Source organism: Mus musculus, chromosome 1 (genome assembly GCF_000001635.26).
Source record: "Mus musculus strain C57BL/6J chromosome 1, GRCm38.p6 C57BL/6J".
Lineage (NCBI taxonomy): Eukaryota > Metazoa > Chordata > Mammalia > Rodentia > Muridae > Mus > Mus musculus.
The window spans coordinates 126585417-126604274 of record NC_000067.6 but is presented as its reverse complement, the minus strand read 5'-3'; the positions used below and the strand labels follow the sequence as shown (position 1 = coordinate 126604274).

At 45.5% G+C, this 18858-nt stretch overlaps 1 protein-coding gene across 15 annotated transcripts in view; it reads left to right on the top strand.

Moving 5' to 3' along the window:
• The window catches only part of Nckap5 (NCK-associated protein 5), a 917161-nt gene that overhangs the window by 226522 nt on the left and 671781 nt on the right, over positions 1-18858 (top strand). The window lies entirely within an intron of this gene.

Below are 18858 nucleotides of genomic sequence, written 5' to 3'. Positions count from 1 at the left end.
CAATTAGGAGGTCATAAACAAGTTCACTGCTACCTGGGAGCTGTTTTACAGATTGAAGAGGTGGAGGGGGAAGGGAAAGGGAGGAGGGGGCATTAGGCAACACTTCAAGTGTAATATGGAAAGAAGACTCACAACGAGGGGGTGGGCTGGGGCAATATCATGTGAGCTAGAAGAGACCACCAGACAGTGGGCAGAGGTGGTTTGGGTGAGCCTAGCCCTGAACTGAGAACAGGGCTCTGTGTCACCTTGACTGGGAAAAAGGCTCCATGGAATTAGAGAAAGATTTCAGTCAGCAGGCCTGGCTCAGGTGAGCCTTTTTGGAAACAAGAGTTGTGCCTTACTTGGAACTAAATAGTCCTGCGCAGTTAGGAGAGCAGCCAGGGCACAGCTTCATTTTGTTTATTCACATGCCGCACATATGCATGCATGTGTGCATGCATGTGCCTGAGTGTGTGTGTGAGTGTGTGTGTGTGTGTGTGTGTGTATGTGTGTGTGTGTTCACTCGGTTCTCTACCTTATTCCCTTGAGACAGGGTCTCACTGAACCTAGAAGTAGGCTGGCGTTTAGCATGCCCCAGGGACTCCCCCTACAATGCTGGGGTTACAGGTATGTGCTGCAGTCATGCCTGGCTTTTTTACACAGGAGCTGGGAATTCTAAGTCAGGTTCTTCTGCCTTCACTGCAAACATTCTCACCCACCCACCAGCTTCATTCTTGCCGGGTCTTTGATGAGAGGGGGGCAGGGGAAATGTTGAGTGACAAGGGACAGCAATGAGGGGACGGGCTGCCAGGTGAGGTGGTTTGGAGCTCCAGGTAAGGCAGCTTTCTCTGTATGAACTCGGTTTCTGTTTCCACAAGGGAGTTTGTGGAGGAGACTGAGGGTAGGCGGACCTGTCTAACCCTTGTCAGCAGCACTTTAACCCTGAGCTTTCCTACCTCATCTCCACAAGGTGTGACGATGAAACAGAGCAGAGACGTAATGGGAGAGCACCACTCATCAGACGTGAAAGGCAGTGTCAGCATGTCTACCACAGCCTGTCAAATATGGAAGTACAACAAATCGGTCTTTGGACATTTACTCTGTGAGCGTGCGCACACACACATGCACACACACACGTGCATACCTGTACATATCTTCCTATGTGTACAGGTGTGTGTGTGTGTGTGTGTGTGTGTACACCTATGGAGGCAGATGTCAACTTCCGGTGTTGTTACTCAGAAACCCTCCACCTTTTGTTTGAGACAGGCAGGTCTCTTATTGGTCCTGGAGCTCACTGATCCAAGCAGACCAGATAAGCAATGCCACGGAGCCCCAGGGATCCTCCCGTCTGCGCCTCTCCAGTGCTGAGATTATAGGCACAGGGCACCATGTCAAGGGTTGTATTTTATTTTTAATGTGGGTCTTAGGAGTCAGGTTCAGGTCCTCATGGGCCCCTTCTGCCCAAGCCTGAGCCTAAGCCTGAGCTCGCTGCTTATCCCCTGTATTCACGTGGAGTGATGTTTTCTCTGTAGAGACATGAGACTACTGGAGAAAGTTTTTCTTTTTACTTTTGCCTGGAATTAACTATGTCCTCAGCCTGAACCTATGCTGAGGGGTACAAAATTCTACAGCTTCATTCCTATACTGTACTATTTATATTTATTTATTATATTTGTCTTTTTAAAATTCTTATTTCAAACTTACCCATTGCAAGCACATTGTATGGCAGGCTCTTCTGATTCTGTTACTTCGGGACTTGGTGAAGAGCTATTTCCCAGAGAAGCTCAGAACTCGAGAAGCCACCTTTGGGTGAAGGAACTGTGTGAGCTGCCATATGCCACCCAGCTCTGTCTTAGATTAGGCAGAGACCAGGAAAGACAAACATAGAAGAGAAGCCTCTCTGAAATTCGCCCCTGGATATCAGCTCACCCAGATCCTTCTTGAGGCTGCATATGAGTGAGCCAGTTCATTGAAAATGTTCCAAGAATCTGGCTCTTTTGTTTTGGAGGAACTCTGAAGTCTGAATTGCGATGGAGGAATGCCTGGTGCCTTAGTCATTTTTCCTATTGTTGTGACAGAACACCTCAAGAAAAGCACTATAAGGAAGAAAGGGTTTCTTTGGGCTCACGGTTTGAGGGTAATCTGGCAACCATGGTGGGTCTTCCCACCTAAGTAAATGTAATAGAGACAGTCCCCCAAAAAATGCCCTGGAGCCTGTCTCAGTGAGTCTACCCCTAATCGAGTTGGCAACGGATACTAAACATCTCACCTGGGGTCTGAGTGTTTTTTGCTTTTTGTTTGTTTTTTTTTTTTTTTCTCTTGGCTCTCCAAGCCATCCTAGGAGATGAAACCTATTGTCTCTTTGACAGTGAAGCAAATTGAGATTCTGGGCAAGTTCAGTGGTGTCTCATAGTTGATTGATGCAGAAGTGGAATCAGATGTCTGTCCCCTAAGGGACTTGTCAATCACTTAGCCACAGAGACAGTCCCCATAAAATCACCAAAGAGCAATTCAAGGTGTGGCAGTCTCTAACAGCTTCCTCTCAGAGACTGCTGCCTGTTGAGTTCAGTTAATGAGGCACAAGGTCTTACACAGCACATGTTTAAATGAAGTGGGTATCCACATGTTTGTGTGTATGTAAGTGTGTCTGTCTATCTGGATGCCTGTGTACATGTATGTGTTCATAGGCATGTAGAAGCCATGGGTTGACTTTGGACATTCTCCTCAGTTACTCGACATCTTATTCACACAGATCTGATACTATATCTGAAGCTCACTGGCTCAGCAAGGCTAGATGGCCATCTCACACGAGGACATCCATCCCTCCTCCCCAGCACTGGGGCTACAGCTGAGCTCTACCGGACCAAGCTTTGTCCATGGGTGCTGGGATCTGAGCTCAGATGCTCTTCCTTGGATTTGTTTTGCTCAGTAGGCCCTTTAGTGTTTGAGCCTCTCTCCACTGCTTGGGCATCTCCCTCCCTCCTCCCTAATTCTTTCTCTGAATTTAGGCAAATTGATCTCAAAGCTCATGACAAAAAAAAATTACAAAAATCTTCTTGTTAAAATTTCTGTAAGAAACGTGTTATCCTGTCAAGTACCTGAGGCACTTTATAGCCCTTACTATGTGAAATCTCCCACTTACGTTAAACAGATTTCTCACATTGAAGTTTGCATCTGTTTTCTATTCCCTTTCTTCTCCCTTGACATGGTTGAACAGCTGGCCTTATTCATGGCATAATGGCACCTCCACTATTATGGCCCACTTGACCCCTCGAACTGGCTTTCTACTCTCCAGGCAAAATCACACCAGGGTTGTTTTGCCTCTGCTCCCAGGTCCTGCTTTCCCATCTTTTGATTTACACTGTGATTCTCTCAATCTTTCCATTGAAGGACCTCGAGGACAATGGCTTCATCTCTGTGAGCTCACAAAGCCTGGGGCTCCTATCCCTAGCCCACTGATTAGCGTTGTTGTCGTGTCACCTCGCTGCTGGGAGAGACACCTGCCACCAATCTGGGAGTTTCTGGGCCAGTGTGGCTGACTGACCTACTGAACTTGCAAAATCAACCTGGGAAAATGGGTCAAGGGTTGATGAGTAACTGTGACATATTAATAAGAGCCTTGCAGGCTCACCTTGCAAGACAGATGCACATGTGTTGGAGGGGAGCAATTGGGGTTAATGAGAAATTGTCCTGTGTGACTGTTAAAAATCAAGAGCTGGCCTTCTGGGAGGGTCTAATCAGAGTGCCAACTGTTGGGGGTCATTATTGGAACACAGAGGAGTCAAGTGGAAGGAAATGCCCCATGGTCTTTACTGGGAAGAAAGAAAGAAAGAAAGAAAGAAAGAAAGAAAGAAAGAAAGAAAGAGAGAAAGAGAGAGAGAGAAAAAAAGAGAGAAAGGAAAAAAATTTGCCTTCTTTTGCTTTGAAATATGCTATGGAGAACTAAAAGGTTTATTTTTATGATTCACTTATAAAAGAGTAAATTTAAAAGTGATTTTTAATTTTAAGCAGTGATTATTTTGCACTATTTATGTTTTTAATGTATGTGTGTATGTATATATGTATGTGTGTATCTACCTATCTATCCATCCTGTGTATGTGTATATATTCACATGCCAAAGTGCAGGTATGGAAATTAGAGGACAACTTTAGTTCTCTCCCACTACGTGAGACTCGGGGATCGAACCCAGGTCGTTAGGCTTGGCTACAAGTGCTTCTGCCCACTGAGCCATCTCACTGGCCCTTAAGTAACATTTTTAAAGCGAGGCATCTAGCAACCTTTTAATAAATATTTCACTTTTCACCAATTTTAAGCATTGTTCTACCCTTGTGGACATACAAAACCCAATGATGGGGCAGAAAAATTGCTGCATGTAGAAGCCTTCTTTTCTTAAACTTGAGAAGCTTCACACAGCTTGGGTACTGAGAATTTTTTCCATGATAAAGCATTGACTCAGGGTCTTTTATTTATTTATTTATTTATTTATTTATTTATTTATTTATTTATTTTTGAGGCAGGGTTTCTCTGTGTAGTCCTGGCTGTCCTGGAACTCACACTGTAGACCAGGCTGGCCTTTAACTCAAACTCAGGGTCTTAAGTATTTCTCTCATGAAGCTTAGGAGGCTCTGTGCTGAGTAGAAGTCTTACAGACCAATAAAACCAAAATCAGTTTAGAAAAATCCATACTTCTTGACCATTTGCACATAATACCAAACTAAACTATTCTCTATTTTGTATGTCAGATCCTTACCTGTGACTTCAGAGTAACAGCAAAGGGGACCCAATGTCTGGGACTTTGTTCCTGGGTGTCCATGTGAGCAGTGAGCTGTATACTCCTTACTGCATGCATGGAGTCCACATCAGTATCTCTATTTTCACCTTATTTTTCTTTTTGAGATGGGGTCTCCAATGAGGCTGGGGCTGGCTATGTAAGCTAGGATGGCTGACTGGCCAGGAGCCCAAGGACTTGCCGGTCTTTGTCCTGCTCCCCCATGGCTGGGGTTACACAGACAGAGGTGCACTGCCGCTGTGTTTGGCTTTTATGTGGGTGCATGGGATTCTCACGCTTGTACAGCAAACGCTTTGCCCTCTGAGCCATCTCCCTGACCCTAGTCCAGGGCTTCTGTTTGCTGGGGTCCTTCCCACTAAGAGCACAGAAGACAGGTTTTCTCATTAAAGGCACTCAGTTATCAGAAACATGAAAAGGCAGTTGGAGAGATAGCTCAGTGGTTAAGAAAGCTTGCAGCGCAATTCTGAGGCCTGGAGCTCACATCAAAGCACTCATGTAACAAGCTGGGAGTCTAGTATATGCGTGTCTGTAACCCCAGCTCCAAGGGTGTTGCAAAGACAGGAGGAGCACTGGGGCTTGCTGGCTTTCAGCCTAGGCTAAAAAACTTGAGGCTCTGGGTCAGTTTAGACCCTGACTCAAAGGTATAGATGGAAAATGATAGAGGATACCCAATGTCCTCTCTTAGCTTCTGAGGGCACAGACATACACAGTCACATGCTAGTGTGCATGTTCTAGTGTGCGCACACAAACACACACACAAATGGAAATAAATGAGGATACCTTTTTTCCCCTTTCCTTTTCTTTTTTTTTTAAGCACCACAAATGCATGGCATTTGTTTTCCTTGGGGAATTGATAGGCTGTCTTTGTTTTTCAGAATTCACGTCTGCTCCATGCATATAGGACGTTTCTCATTTTCTGGATTCTGGCGAGTAGCTAATAAAAGATGTTGAGCTGCTCTCCAAACAGGGCACTTTATCTCACTGGGTCCAGAGCCCCACTCAGTGTCTGACCCAGAGGAGGGGTCCCTGGGTGTTTATCGAGCAATAGTCAACCACCAGGCCATGAGGGGCAGAGGGAACCTCAGGATTATCAGCCCAGCTATTTTATTTTATTTTCATTACAGTTTAACTTACTTTGTGTGCTTGTATACCGTAGTGCACATGTGGCAGTCGGAGGACAACTTGTGGGGATTAGTATTTTTCCTTCTACTGGGGTCCTGTCGATCAAACTCAGGTTGTCAAGCTTGGTAATTCGTGCCTTTACCCAATGAGCCAACTCCCTGGACCCTAGATCTCTCTATTTATCATGTGCATACATATGAATTCTTGTGTGTGTGTTTGGGGATGGGGGGTCAGAAGACAGCTTGTGCTAGTCAGTTTCCTCCTTCCATCATGTGGATCCCAGGAATCAAACTCATGTCATCAAAGCCTTTACCCACTTCACAAGTCCAGATGTGTGCACCTCTGGAATGAAAACTGAAGTTCATCTGTATTGTACCTGTACAGGCATTCAAGTGAATTCATTTTTTCAAAGAACAAAAAAAACAAAGAAACAAAAGAGAGAGAGAGAGAGAGAGAGAGAGAGAGAGAGAGAGAGAGAGAGAGAGAGAAGCTCTCCTTGAAAGGCTCACGAGCAGAACTGTGGTATATAGGAGGCATGGTTTGCAAGGGTTTGAATATGACGTTAAAATACCTTCTTGTGGTTCAGGCTGATTTTTGTGGGGCTGGAGTTTAGCTTAATTAAGGTATCTGCAATTTACCAGCATGTTCTGCTGCCCACTGGTCAATGGAACCCCTGGTGACCAAGCACACTTGTTTAAAGTAAGAGCCAGAGGCCCTTTGACCTTTGAATATATTATCTGAGAGAGTTATGGTCATCTGGCTCCCCAGATGACCTGAGCCTGCAGCTGCTCTGCCAGCTGGCTGTCACACGCTTGCAGCAGAAAACTTGGAGGGGACTCAGCCTCACCAGATGCCTTATCTCAGAGTCCAGCTGATGCTCCACGCAGAGGGAGCCGATTCTGTGCTTTGTATATGGTGACCTGATTTAAGTGCAATAGATGATTCTTTTAATATAGTACAGGGAGCACCTTATATGTGTGGTTTACAAAGGCACAGGCTGTGGTCAGATTAGTGGCCACTGGTAACAGTGGCTACCAGATAGCAGACTACAGCGCTTTGTAAGGAACTCCAGGATACAATCTTTTTTCTTTTTTTCCACTTTTTGAAATTTATTTACTTATTTAGTGTGTGTGTGTGTGTGTGTGTGTATGTGTGTGTGTGTGTAGGTCAGAGGACATATTGAGGAGTCAGTTTTTGTCCCTTAACATATGGGGCCTGGGGATTGAGCTCAAGTCCTCAGGCTTGTTAGCAGGCACCTTTGCCCACTGAGCTATCTTGCCAGTCCCTTACTTGACATTTTTGGCCAATGATAAGATACAAACAGACATACTTCTGCAGCGGGCACCGAGGCAGAATTCGAGGGAGCTACTGGATTGGATTAATCCATGTAACCCAATGAGAGTCACTTGGGGGACAATGGGCAGAAACAGCTCGGGCTATGTATTTATTGATTTGTAAAACAGCTAAGATCAGAGCAGGCCCATTGTAGGTCAGAAAACTAGACAATGCCTACCAGTGAACTTTTGATTGTGTGGGTGGGGTCATTAGCCAGGACCTGCACCTGCTCCTGAAGTGAAGTGGCATTTAGCTCTCCTGGGAAGTTAACTTATGTCTTAAAAGATATGTAAAAATAGTAGAATATTCTCTGAAACATGCCTAGAGTATGTTGTAGAGAATCACTAAGAGACCCTGATCACAAGCAATGTGAAAAGTGAAGACACATACCAGAGGTTGTCTACCGAAAGTGCACACACTCACACACACACACACACACACACACACACACACACACAGACAGACACACACACTAAATAAGTAAAAACAAAATAGAGTAAGCATGCAGAGGAAACTGTAAATGAGGCCTTCTGTACACGGCGGTAGAGAGGCTAGAGCCGTGTATTGGATAGACTAAATGCTATATAAACTAACTTAACAGCAGACCTAAATAAAGAAGTTGGTTTTCATAGTGTGTTTTTATTTTTCCGCCTGTCAAGAAGTGAACTGAATCCACTCCCCTGCATCCCTCTGTTTTTTGTCTTTTGCTGCTCAGTGGTAATGGGGACAGAGGGCAGCCCCTGGGGCAAATGATTCCACTTGAGTTATTTGCCATGTGGGAACCAAAGGGAACAGGTTTCCGACATGAAGTGTTTTGATCTCAGAAAATCAAAAGCCCGGCTCAGTTTAGAGTGACACCTTAATTTGAGTCCCAGGGGTGTGTGCAAATAGATCACCGATGGAATCGATGTGTCTACAGATCTCTAGCTTGCGTCTGTTAGGCCTGGTGTGATTCCTACTTCATAAATAGCATCGGGAGTCGTATGTGTGTCTCTCTGTGTTTATCTGTGTGTCTGTGTTGTGCAGCTTTTAAGAACTTATTGCATTTTATGTAGGTCTTAAATTGTGATTAAATTATGATTTTAAAAATGTCATGATATTGAGAAGATCGTTGATCTTTCTTGGAAGCCACCCAAAGTAGTTCTGTTACCATAGATGGTCCCTAATGCTACCTCTGTGTCCTAAGTCCCAAGGATTGGCATATGTCCTTGAGTTCTTATTCATCACACAGTGCTCAGTTCCAGACAAATAGCACAAACTCAGATGGCCTTTGAGGTCACCAAGTCTTCAACTCTACCACTTTAAAGTGAATGGGAAAGCCTGGTGTCTGTTGGGGGCTGCCAGGTAACACACAGGGTGAAGTTAGCCAGGTGGAGAAGGTCGACATGGAGGTTGTGGTGATCACAGTGCCTGCCCCAGGGACTCAGGCATGTGTCTGCTTCTGTAACCAGAGTTGTCAAGGCCAGAGCCTGGGCTCTGACAGCCCTGTCTTCAGTAGCCAGTCAAATAGACAATAACAATGAAGGGTGGAGAAAGGAGTATGCAACCAATGTAACCACGCTGGGAAGAGAAGCAGAAAAAGGGACACACCATTGCTATCCCGACTTGAGGCTTAGCTTTAAACAGAGGGCACTATATATGCCTAGATGAGCAGTCCTGGTCTAGGTGTGGCTCTGCCCATCACGGATCCATCATGGACTGCTCCACTGCCCCCTGCAAGTTCATCTGACAAGTTGTTTCTTCTCTGACTGGTCCCAGGTATCTCCTTTTTCCTTCTTATAGCATGAGATTGCTGGGGTTGGGGAGAATTCAAATTCGTTGAGATTAATTGTTTCAATTGTCTGATCCTCAAGTAAGGAGCCAGGAGTGAGGTTTATTCGAAACACCTCATTCCTGCCAAGAGGGTTAAAACTTTGGTGGAATGTGCCTGCCTTGCTGTTGCTTCCTGGATACTCTGTGTCTTCCAGTTTGAATGGTTCCCGCCTTAGGCCCATCCTCTGATTTGTTTATCTCCTCGTCCTGCTATCCATCTCTGCTCATTGAGCTCTTCCATCTGAACTTGCTCAACTCTGCACATGTCCTCAGACAGCCTGTCTCTGCAGACTCTGCCCTCAACCCTGCCTGGGATGACAAGCTTATCTAATATGTTCTCTTCTCAGCTCCTTTTCTTCCTCTGAAGACAGACCATTTTAAGCTACTCAACTTTTAGAGCCTCCAAATTTCTTCACTGAAAATCTTCATTCCATGGATAGTTAGGCAGTGTTCTCAGGATGGTAGCTAACTTCATACATACCAGGACCATCACTCTATCCACTGGTACCACAGTGTACTGGCTGGTTTTGTGTGTCAACTTGACACAGGCTGGAGTTATCGCAGAGAAAGGAGCTTCAGTTGGGGAAATGCCTCCATGAGATCCAGTTGTGGGGCATTTTCTCAATTAGTGATCAAGGGGGAAAGGCCCTTTGTGGGTGGTGCCATCTCTGGGCTGGTAATCTTGGGTTCTATAAGAGAGCCGACTGAGCAAGCCAGGGGAAGCAAGCCAGTAAAAAACATCCCTCCATGGCCTCTGCATCAGCTCCTGCTTCCTGATTTGCTTGAGTTCCAATCCTGACATCCTTAAGTGATGAACAGCAATGTGGAAATGTAAGCTGAATAAACCCTTTCTTCCCCAACTTGCTTCTTGGTCATGATGTTTGTGCAGGAATAGAAACCCTGACTAAGACACACAGCCTCTGAAAATGTTGGCAGTTTGTGCAGTTGCCTCTAGACTACAGAGATGCTTCACTCATTAAGAGCACTTGCTGCTCTTGCAGGGTACCTTAGTTCAGTTCCCCACTGAACTACCTGAACTGCAGCTTCAGAGATTCTGACACCTACCTCTAGCTTCTACAGGTACCCACAAGCATGCATGCACGAGTGTGCGTGCACATACCACACCCACACCACACCCACACACCCAAACACACACACACACACACACACACACACACACACACACACACATACACACATCTATACATAATTAAGAATAGAAAAAACTCTGAAATTGCTGGCTTGCTAGTTATACTGATGAGTATTAGTCTCCTTGGTAAAGTTTAGCATGTTAAGTCTTTGACAGATATGGCTTAGTTCCATCCAGTTTAGGCATAATCACTGTTGTTGTATAAACAAGGTCTAAGTCCAGGAAGGGTTGGCTTGCCCCTACAGGGAGAGTACCTCAGTCTAAATGCCTGTGCCTCCTTTGCCATGGGCTCTTCTGCAGAGAATTTTAATTCTTGACTAAAACGGGTAACAAGCTTAAGCCTCTGAGATGTTTGCTCTCTACCTTTCATGAAAAGCAGTGGGTGGAGAACTGGAAAGACAGACAGACAGCCCTTCCCCTGAGCTTGGGCGACAGGAAATGAGGAGCATTCTTTATGCCTGCTTGCCAGAGCTTGCTTACTTAATAAATGTTTACATATGAGTAGGGAGATCTGGTCTGAGGCTTGCTTTCATGACAGCCAGTACCAAGGTCAGACTTCTGTAACTGTCACCTCATGTCAAAAAGGACTGTGCCTTTAGGACCAAACTGATGCAGGGCTGGTCTCTGAGCCTTGGCTCTATGGAGAATTTGGTTTCAAGAGGGATTCCTGATACCAGCTTTTGCAGTAGTAGCAGCTCAGGAGTTGTGGTAGCTTACAATAGCCAAGAGTTATTTCTCAGCCTTGGCTCTGCCCCTCGGCTGTGGCTGTGCTCTGTCCCCGCTGGGCTCGGCTGGGCTTCATGCCAGGCTGCCGTGTAGGGTGGGGTCTATATCTGATCTTATCTCAAAGGTCAGATTCTGTAACAAGTCAAAGCAGCTACTGGCCATGTTTGTCTCCTGGCAGAGGCTGGGTCTCAAAATGGGCAGGCAGAAGGCTCTGCCTGCAACTGGTAACCCTGACACTTCTGCCTGTGGCACCAGTGCGGTGACACTGCATTAGATCCTTCTCTCATTGCTGCAGTCAGACCCTGACAAGAAGCAGCTTAAAAGAGAGAGTGTTTATTTGGCTTTCAGTTGTAGGGGATACAGTTCATCATTGGAGGCAGGCATGGTCACATGGCATCCACCATCAGGAAGCAGAGAGAGATGTACCCTGCTGTTCAGTTCCCTTTCTGTTTTCTAGTCAGTCTTGGGCTACACCTGATACACTGGTGCTTCCCACACTCAGGGTGGCTCTTCCCACCTCAGTTAACCTGGTCTAGGAAATCCCTTACAGGCACGCTCACAGATGATTTCCTGGTGACTGTAGCTCTTGCCAGGTTGACAAACAATATGAGACATTATTAGATGTCAGCCAATCACTTTTGGGAGCATTAACCGGATAGTGTGAGTCACCCTGTAGTGATGAGATGGGAGTGAGTGAATGCAGAGGGAATACACGTTGGCCTGGAGGGGTTTATAGTTTCAGAGAGGAGAACTGATGTCAGCTGCAGAGGTCATGGAAATGTAGTATAGAGGAGCAATCAGAGAGAGAAAGAGGGGAGGGGGGAGGGAGGGAGGAAGAGAGACAGAGAGAGAGAGAGAGAGAGACACAGAGAGAGAGACAGAGACAGAGAGTGACAGAGAGAGAGAGAATGTGTAGCTTCCATCGGTGTCTGTAAGGAAACATTTCCAACCCCCCCCCAAGGATCCCTGAGTCCCAGGATGCACAAGTCACTTATATATAATGGCAGATAACTTATGCCTGTCCTAAATCCTCATAATTAACCTGAATTACTCAGCTATCTAATGCAATACACGTGCTCCGTAAGTAACGGTTACATGTGTTGCTTAGGACAGAAGAGTGAGGAAGGCAGTCCTGCAATGTTCAGGACAGGTATGACTTCTAGCTGAGTATTCTCATGTTTAAAGATTAATTTTTAAAATGTATGTCTAGGTTTTTGTACATGTGAATGAAGACACCCACAAAGATCAAAGGCATTGGTGATCCACTCAGTGTAGGTGCGGGGATCTTCTCTGCAAGAGAAGCACCTGCTCTGGACTGCCAAGCTATAACTCCAGCCCTGTCTGAGTGTTTCCAATCAGGTACAGTTGTAATACCTACTCATGCAGAGGGCTCTCCTCAGAAAAAAACAAAAGACAAACAAACAAGAAAACAGAGTCGGGATTTAGCTCAGTGGTGGTAGCAAATGCCAGGACCTGGGTTCCATCCCCAGACATGAAAAAAGAAAATAAAACAAATACAAAATCACTGCCAATCAAACTCTACTAATAGGGTAGTGATATTTGATTCGTTGGTCTGTGGTGCTCCATACAGCTTAGAGGCCAGACCAAGGCTTCTGCTTCTCCCTTTTGGGCATGCCTTCAGTCAAGTGTTTGCTGTCTCTCAACAGTGAGACGAAGGGAAACACACCAGTTGAGCAGACCCTGGCCCTAGCCTCGAGTGCTTCCATGTCAGTCATGTTTTCTGGGTCCTCAGGTTTTTCAGTTTATAAAATAAAACCAGCAGCCCTCAAAGCCTCCTAACTAAGGGGGAAATGACAGGTGGGGTCTTGGCGTGAGGAGACTCTTCCCACCACCACCACAATACTGGCTTATTTCCTCTGCCTTTTCCTGTTTGAACACATAGCAGATTAAGCTCACTTGCATTTGCATGCAAGAAAGACACTTGGTTTTAATTCTAGCTCAATGCTAGATCTTCCCTCCTCACTTCATGATTTCAGGCTGACCCAGGACTTGGGCATTAGTTGTAACACAGAATTTTTTGCTGTTTTGCACACAGCACTTTATTAGTTTTGCTAGTGGTTGCCTCATCTTGACACAGATTTCAAAATGGCCGGTGGAGGACCTCCAGGGACATTCATTCACAGCACTGAACTTCACTGAGAAGATCCAAGCTCAGCTTGTTAAGTGAGAGGCCCACTTACTGGCTGGGGAGGAGCTGCGTGTTCAGTTGGATTCAGTGTCTTCTCCACTCACTCGCCCACCCCCTTGGTGCCCATCTTCCTTGGCTTGCCTAATTGTTTTGAATGCTGTGGTAAATGGATTAATCTTAAATAGAAGCCTGGGCAAATCTGGTTTGGACTAGAATTCACTCAAGGATTTAAAAGAAGCCAACAGAAGGGACTAGGATTAGTTTGTTTGTTCTGTTTTCAAATTGTGTATAGATAAGCCCTGGGAGAGAGCCACACAGTTATCCTGAGAGCAAACATTTCTGGGTTTCTAAGAAAACTTGAAATATCTTCCCTTTTGGGCAGGCAAACACAAGAGCCTCTTTCCATGCAAGTTCAGACTGGAGTTTCCCGAGCCCTCGGTTCCTCTGGAATACATGCAGATGAACGTTCCTTCTTGGGCCATACCCCTCTATGCCTCACAGAAGTAGCAAGAGTCTTCCTCCTTGGCAAGATAGACAAGGCTATAGTTAAAAGTAGGATCAAAATGAAGCTCCTCACCTGAGATCATGTTCTCCACGCCAACTTAGGAAGCTCCAAGTTGTCAGAAAAATTTAACACCTATCAACAATGGCACTATAGAGAAATATGAAGTGGCAGACAATGGGTGGAACTGGAAATTATTGCATCAAATGAGGTCCAAAAACAGGACCAAGTGCCTCTCCTCTGCCTTATGTGGTTCTAAATGTCCATAGGTCAGGGCACTAGAAATGGGCCTGTGAGAGGAAAGACAAAATAAGAGGCTTTAAGGGAGAAAGGTATGGAGGCTAATGGAACATAGACGATCTTAGAGTGTAAGAGGAAATACCGGGGACAGAAGTGGGGAGCTCGGATGGAGGTGGGGAGAGGACAGAATGGGGCATGGTTGAGTCATGGTTGAGTCAAAGAAAACTTAAGTATATCTAAAAATGACCCGAAGAAACCTTCTACATTGGTTTCACAGCGAAGAGGCTGAGAGCCTGGTAGCTCTTCAGTCCATGAGGCTACAAGCCTCCATAGCCACTGAAGACCTGGCAGAGGTCTTGAGTGCTGCTGGTCTTCCATCCATGTTGCGAGCCTGAAAAAGCTGGATTCTGGTGTCAGTGGAGGACAGTTGTAGTGGTGGAAGCAACAACAGGGTAGATGGACCTGCCAGCAAGAACTGACTTTGGTGAGGCAAAAAAGCAAAGCTTCTCCCTCTGACTTCTTCTTATCCTGGCTGCCACAAAGAAAAGTTGCCACTGGGTTTAGGGTGACAGCTTGATCAAGAAAACCGCTCACAAGTGTGTCCAGCAGCCTAGCACTTACTTGGTTCCCAATCTCGTCAAGCCTACAACCGTGATTAACCAGTACACCCGTGCTTTCTGTTGTGACAAGGAAAGACTTAAGAAAGCACCTGCTACTCATTCATTTATTCATTCAGTCAGTCATGCAGCCAGCACAATGGCAGGAAAGGTACATACTCCCACTCTGTGGCAGGCATTGAGGTCCCAATGCAGAGAGACAGGCCCTGCTTGTCTTCACAGTAGCAATTGTGGTAATGAGGAGCCAGGCTTGTAAAGATGAGAGGAGGCCCTTCTAGGCAGAGAGAAAGAAGGGGCCACTGAGGCTAGAACAAGCTTGGCTGCACAGGAATCAGAAGCCAGGAAGAGTGGATTCTAGCAACCAAAAAAGGAAGGAAGTTTGTAAGAGATGAATTCAGACGAGTAAGCCTTTACAGTTCACATGCTCTGGTTTTATGGATTTGCCTGTGTTCCTCCCCTCCCCTCCCCTCCCCTCCCCTCCCCTCCCCTCTCCTCCCCTCCCATTTCTTCCCTCTTCACTCCCCCATACATGCCTGAGGCTTTTCCTCTTGGACACAGTCTCAGTATGTACCAGTCTGCCCAGGCTGGTCTTGGACTTCGCAGCATCCTCTAAGTCAGGAAGTGCAACAACCTAATTCCTTCCCAGGTTGCCCTGGGAAATGGCTCAGGAGTCCTGGATCCTGGAGGAGTAGGTAGGGTAGTCTCAGGCACTATCATCTGAAGGCCACAGGCTAGGAACAGCCTCTCCAAGGGAACTGTCTCCCAAGAACTGCCCTAGGTCACCCTGTCTCTAATAGTCCACACAAATAACTCAGCTACTACAAGACTCTCACAGCTGAGAGGTGGAGGAGGCAGAAGCTCTACCCGCTTGGGAGCAGACCTCTGACTTTGGAGATCCCCAGTCCTGCTCTGACGGGGGGGGGGGGGGTGGTTTCTGAGAGTCACTCTGAAACTATTTCACGATGTATAAAGCACCTTTTGATCCTTTCCTTGGCTGCTGGACATCCAAGACAACAGAGATCCCCAACTGAAGGAAAAAAGCAACCCTAAGTCCTGCCCTGTTCTTTTGCTTTGCATATGTGCATGTTTGGGATCCAGGCAGCCTACCTAACTGCAGACGGATTCATCTAATACCGCAAAAGCACAATTTCCCACTTGCTTCATTCCAGGTCTATGTTCAACAAGGCAGACTGGAAGGCAAGATCTTACTTTACACAATTTATAATCCACAGAGGAGTGAGGGAAACAGAGGAACAAATAGTGTACCTGTGCCTAGAGAAAGTGGGTATAGGATCCCTAGGTGTACAGGAGACATGAGGAACACAGAACACAGCTGCTGACCAATGGGCGGTGGCTTAGGCCCATCCTAGGACAGTCACTCAGTGCTTGCTTTCACTCTGTCTCTGTCTGTTTGTCTGTCTGTCTCTCCTGTCCACACACATACATAACGTCACATTAGCTGTGGAACCCCATTGACTGCCCAGTTAAATGGCAGGTGTTGGTGAGGAGTTTGTCCTGTTTATGATGACAGATGTTATCAGCCTGGGGACTTTCCTGAAAAAAAAAGGATCTTAAGACAGGTCACATGGCTGAGAAATATAGTTATTTGAACTGAGATTCTTATGTTAAAACCAGACATCCATGCTTTTACAAACTCAATAAAACATGGGTGGCTAGACTACATAATTCACCAGCACATACAAGAAAAGAAAATGTTAACAGCAGGCGGTCCCATGTAAGTGCCACAGGCTGTTTGCCCTTCGGAGATGCTAGCTAAGGTGAATTTTAAGCAATTTCTGTATGTGTTAATACTATGGAAATAACAATTATAACCAGTAACCAGCCATCTGTGTGGTTTTTCGTTATCCACTAAAATTATTTCCTTTATTAAAATTATGCCTTAACCTTATGAATTTACACTGCCATGAATTCCTTCAGGAATGTGTTCTTCCTAGATGGCTTTGTTATTCCTCTGCAGGCTATAGGGGAGAACCCTTGCTGCCATCCTTAACTTCTTCTTGGTGGCCTCAGACGTTACTCAGCTTGTAGATAACCACCATCCCTATTTTCATCTCTTCTTCTTTCTCCTCTTCCTCCTCCTCCTCCTCTTCTTTCTCCTCTCTCTTCCTTGTCCTCTCTTACCTGTCTCTGTCCTCATGGAGTCTCCCCTAAAGATTCTTGGTAAGTGAACACATATGTGTATATACGCACAGAATATATGTTGGGGGTATGTGAATATATGTTTGTGTGTGTGAGCTGGTAAATATTAGTTTAAGAATTCAGGATAAGTGAGTTACTCAGTTCCTAAAAGAGTTTGCTATCAAGTCTGTTTACCTGAGTTTGAGCCTTAGGACCCATATGGTGCAGAGAACCATTTTCTACAAGTTCTCTGACAGACAGACAGACAGACAGACAGACAGACACACACACACACACACACACACACACACACACACACACACTGTGGCAGGCATGTTCCCACACATAGCTATATTGATTTTTTTTAAATTTAAGAATACAGAGTAAGAAAGGTTGAGCTTAAAATGGAAAGACTTTTGTTGGCCAAAAATGTGTTTGTGTCGACATATAGGATAAGAGACCAGCTTTATATATTTACATAGCAATTTAATAGGAGACAAAAATGTGGTCAGTATGAATGGGGCTTTTCTGCTTTAAACTGGCATGGCTTCATGTGTAAACTGACCAGTTTTCACAGTTACTTAGGACTATTTAAATTGGGAGAACTTCTGACAACCCCCATGAATCCATCCTTTTTCATTAATTTTAATACACAAAAGTCTATCTATACTGAGCTGCATGGTAAGAAACAGAGTCCATGCCCGTGACTTGAAAGCCTGTTGAGTAAATGGAGTTAGTTCTCCTGCAGATGTTTCTAAATATTCCTGCACGTTTCACAACTGCCCCTTTAATAACATGCTAATGGGGTTTCTCTTCAAAGGAAACATTAGGATAAAAAGTCGAAAGTCATATAAAATGCTAACAAGAAAACCCTTGGATAAGCTTTCCCAATTTGAATTCTTACCTGTTGGTAGGCACAAGATCTTGTGTGTGTGTGTGTGTGTGCGCGCGCGCGCGCGCCTGTGGGTACATGTGTGAATGTGAAGGCCAGAGGTCGATGTCTGGAGTCATCTTCGATTGATTTTGATTGTTGTTTTTTGTTTGTTTTGTTTTGTTGTGGCAGGGTTTCTGCTGAGACTTGGGCTCAGATGTTTTGTTATACTGGGTAGCCAATGAGCTCCAAGAATCTGCCTGTCTCTGCTCTCCTACCTCCAGTCCTGGGTATAGAGATGTGTATCATTATGCACTGCTTTTGTGTAGATGCTGGACAACATGCTTGCCCAGAGACACTGTTATAACCTTTCCACCTCTCTGGCACACATACAGAGTCTTAAATTCCTTAACCACATCAGAACACATCAGCTCCAACCTGTAGTGATAGCAATCTCTCCTACATTGCTTGTATTGAATCTTCCAGCGACGAGGTTGTCATTCATCTGAGTGACCATGTTGAGCCTTCTCATAACTCAGAGCTCCGCATAACCCTTCTCCCCTGAAGAAACTCGCCCTCCCCAGTTTCCATCTCCCAGATTATCCCTACTACCTCTCCTGTAGCATTTATTAAAAAGCTGTGGTTGCATGAAGCAGAAACTTACCCTGCTAGCTCAAATCCAGAAAGAAGGGAAATGGTCTCCAGGCACCAGGGCTCCCCCATAGTCAATGCAGTGCACAGGTGCCTTTTGGTAACAGACAAGCCCATCTCTGGGAACACTTCCCCTTCTCCAGTATCTGTTCTTTCATCTGTTCATCATTCTTCTTTCCTCTCCCCCTCCCTCCATTGCTCTCTATGGGTAGCTTTCTACCATGATCCGTTGTGAATTGCTTCTGAAATATCTTCCATGGGCTCGTATTTGCTGAAAGGACCCAGATAGAGCTCTCTCTTGTGAGACTATGCCGGGGCCTAGCAAACACAGAAGTGGATGCTCACAGTCACATATTGGATGGATCACACGGCCCCCAATGGAGGAGCTAGAGAAATTACCCAAGGAGCTAAAGGGATCTGCAACCCTATAGGTGGAACAACATTATGAATTAATCAGTACCCCGGAGCTCTTGACTCTAGCTGCATATGTATCAAAAGATGGCCTAGTCGGCCATCAGTGGAAAGAGAGGACCATTGGACTTGCGAACTTTATATACCTCAGTACAGGGGAACGCCAGGGCCAAAAAGTGGGAATGGGTGGGTAGGGGAGTTGGGGGGAGGGTATGGGGGACTTTTGGTATAGCATTGGAAATGTAAATGAGGAAAATACCTAATTAAAAAAAATATATATATGGTTAATGTTCCGCTTTTGGCACTGTTTTAAAGGCCTTAGGGTTTGAGGGACCTGGAGGCTGGTCTCTAGTATATTTTTTCT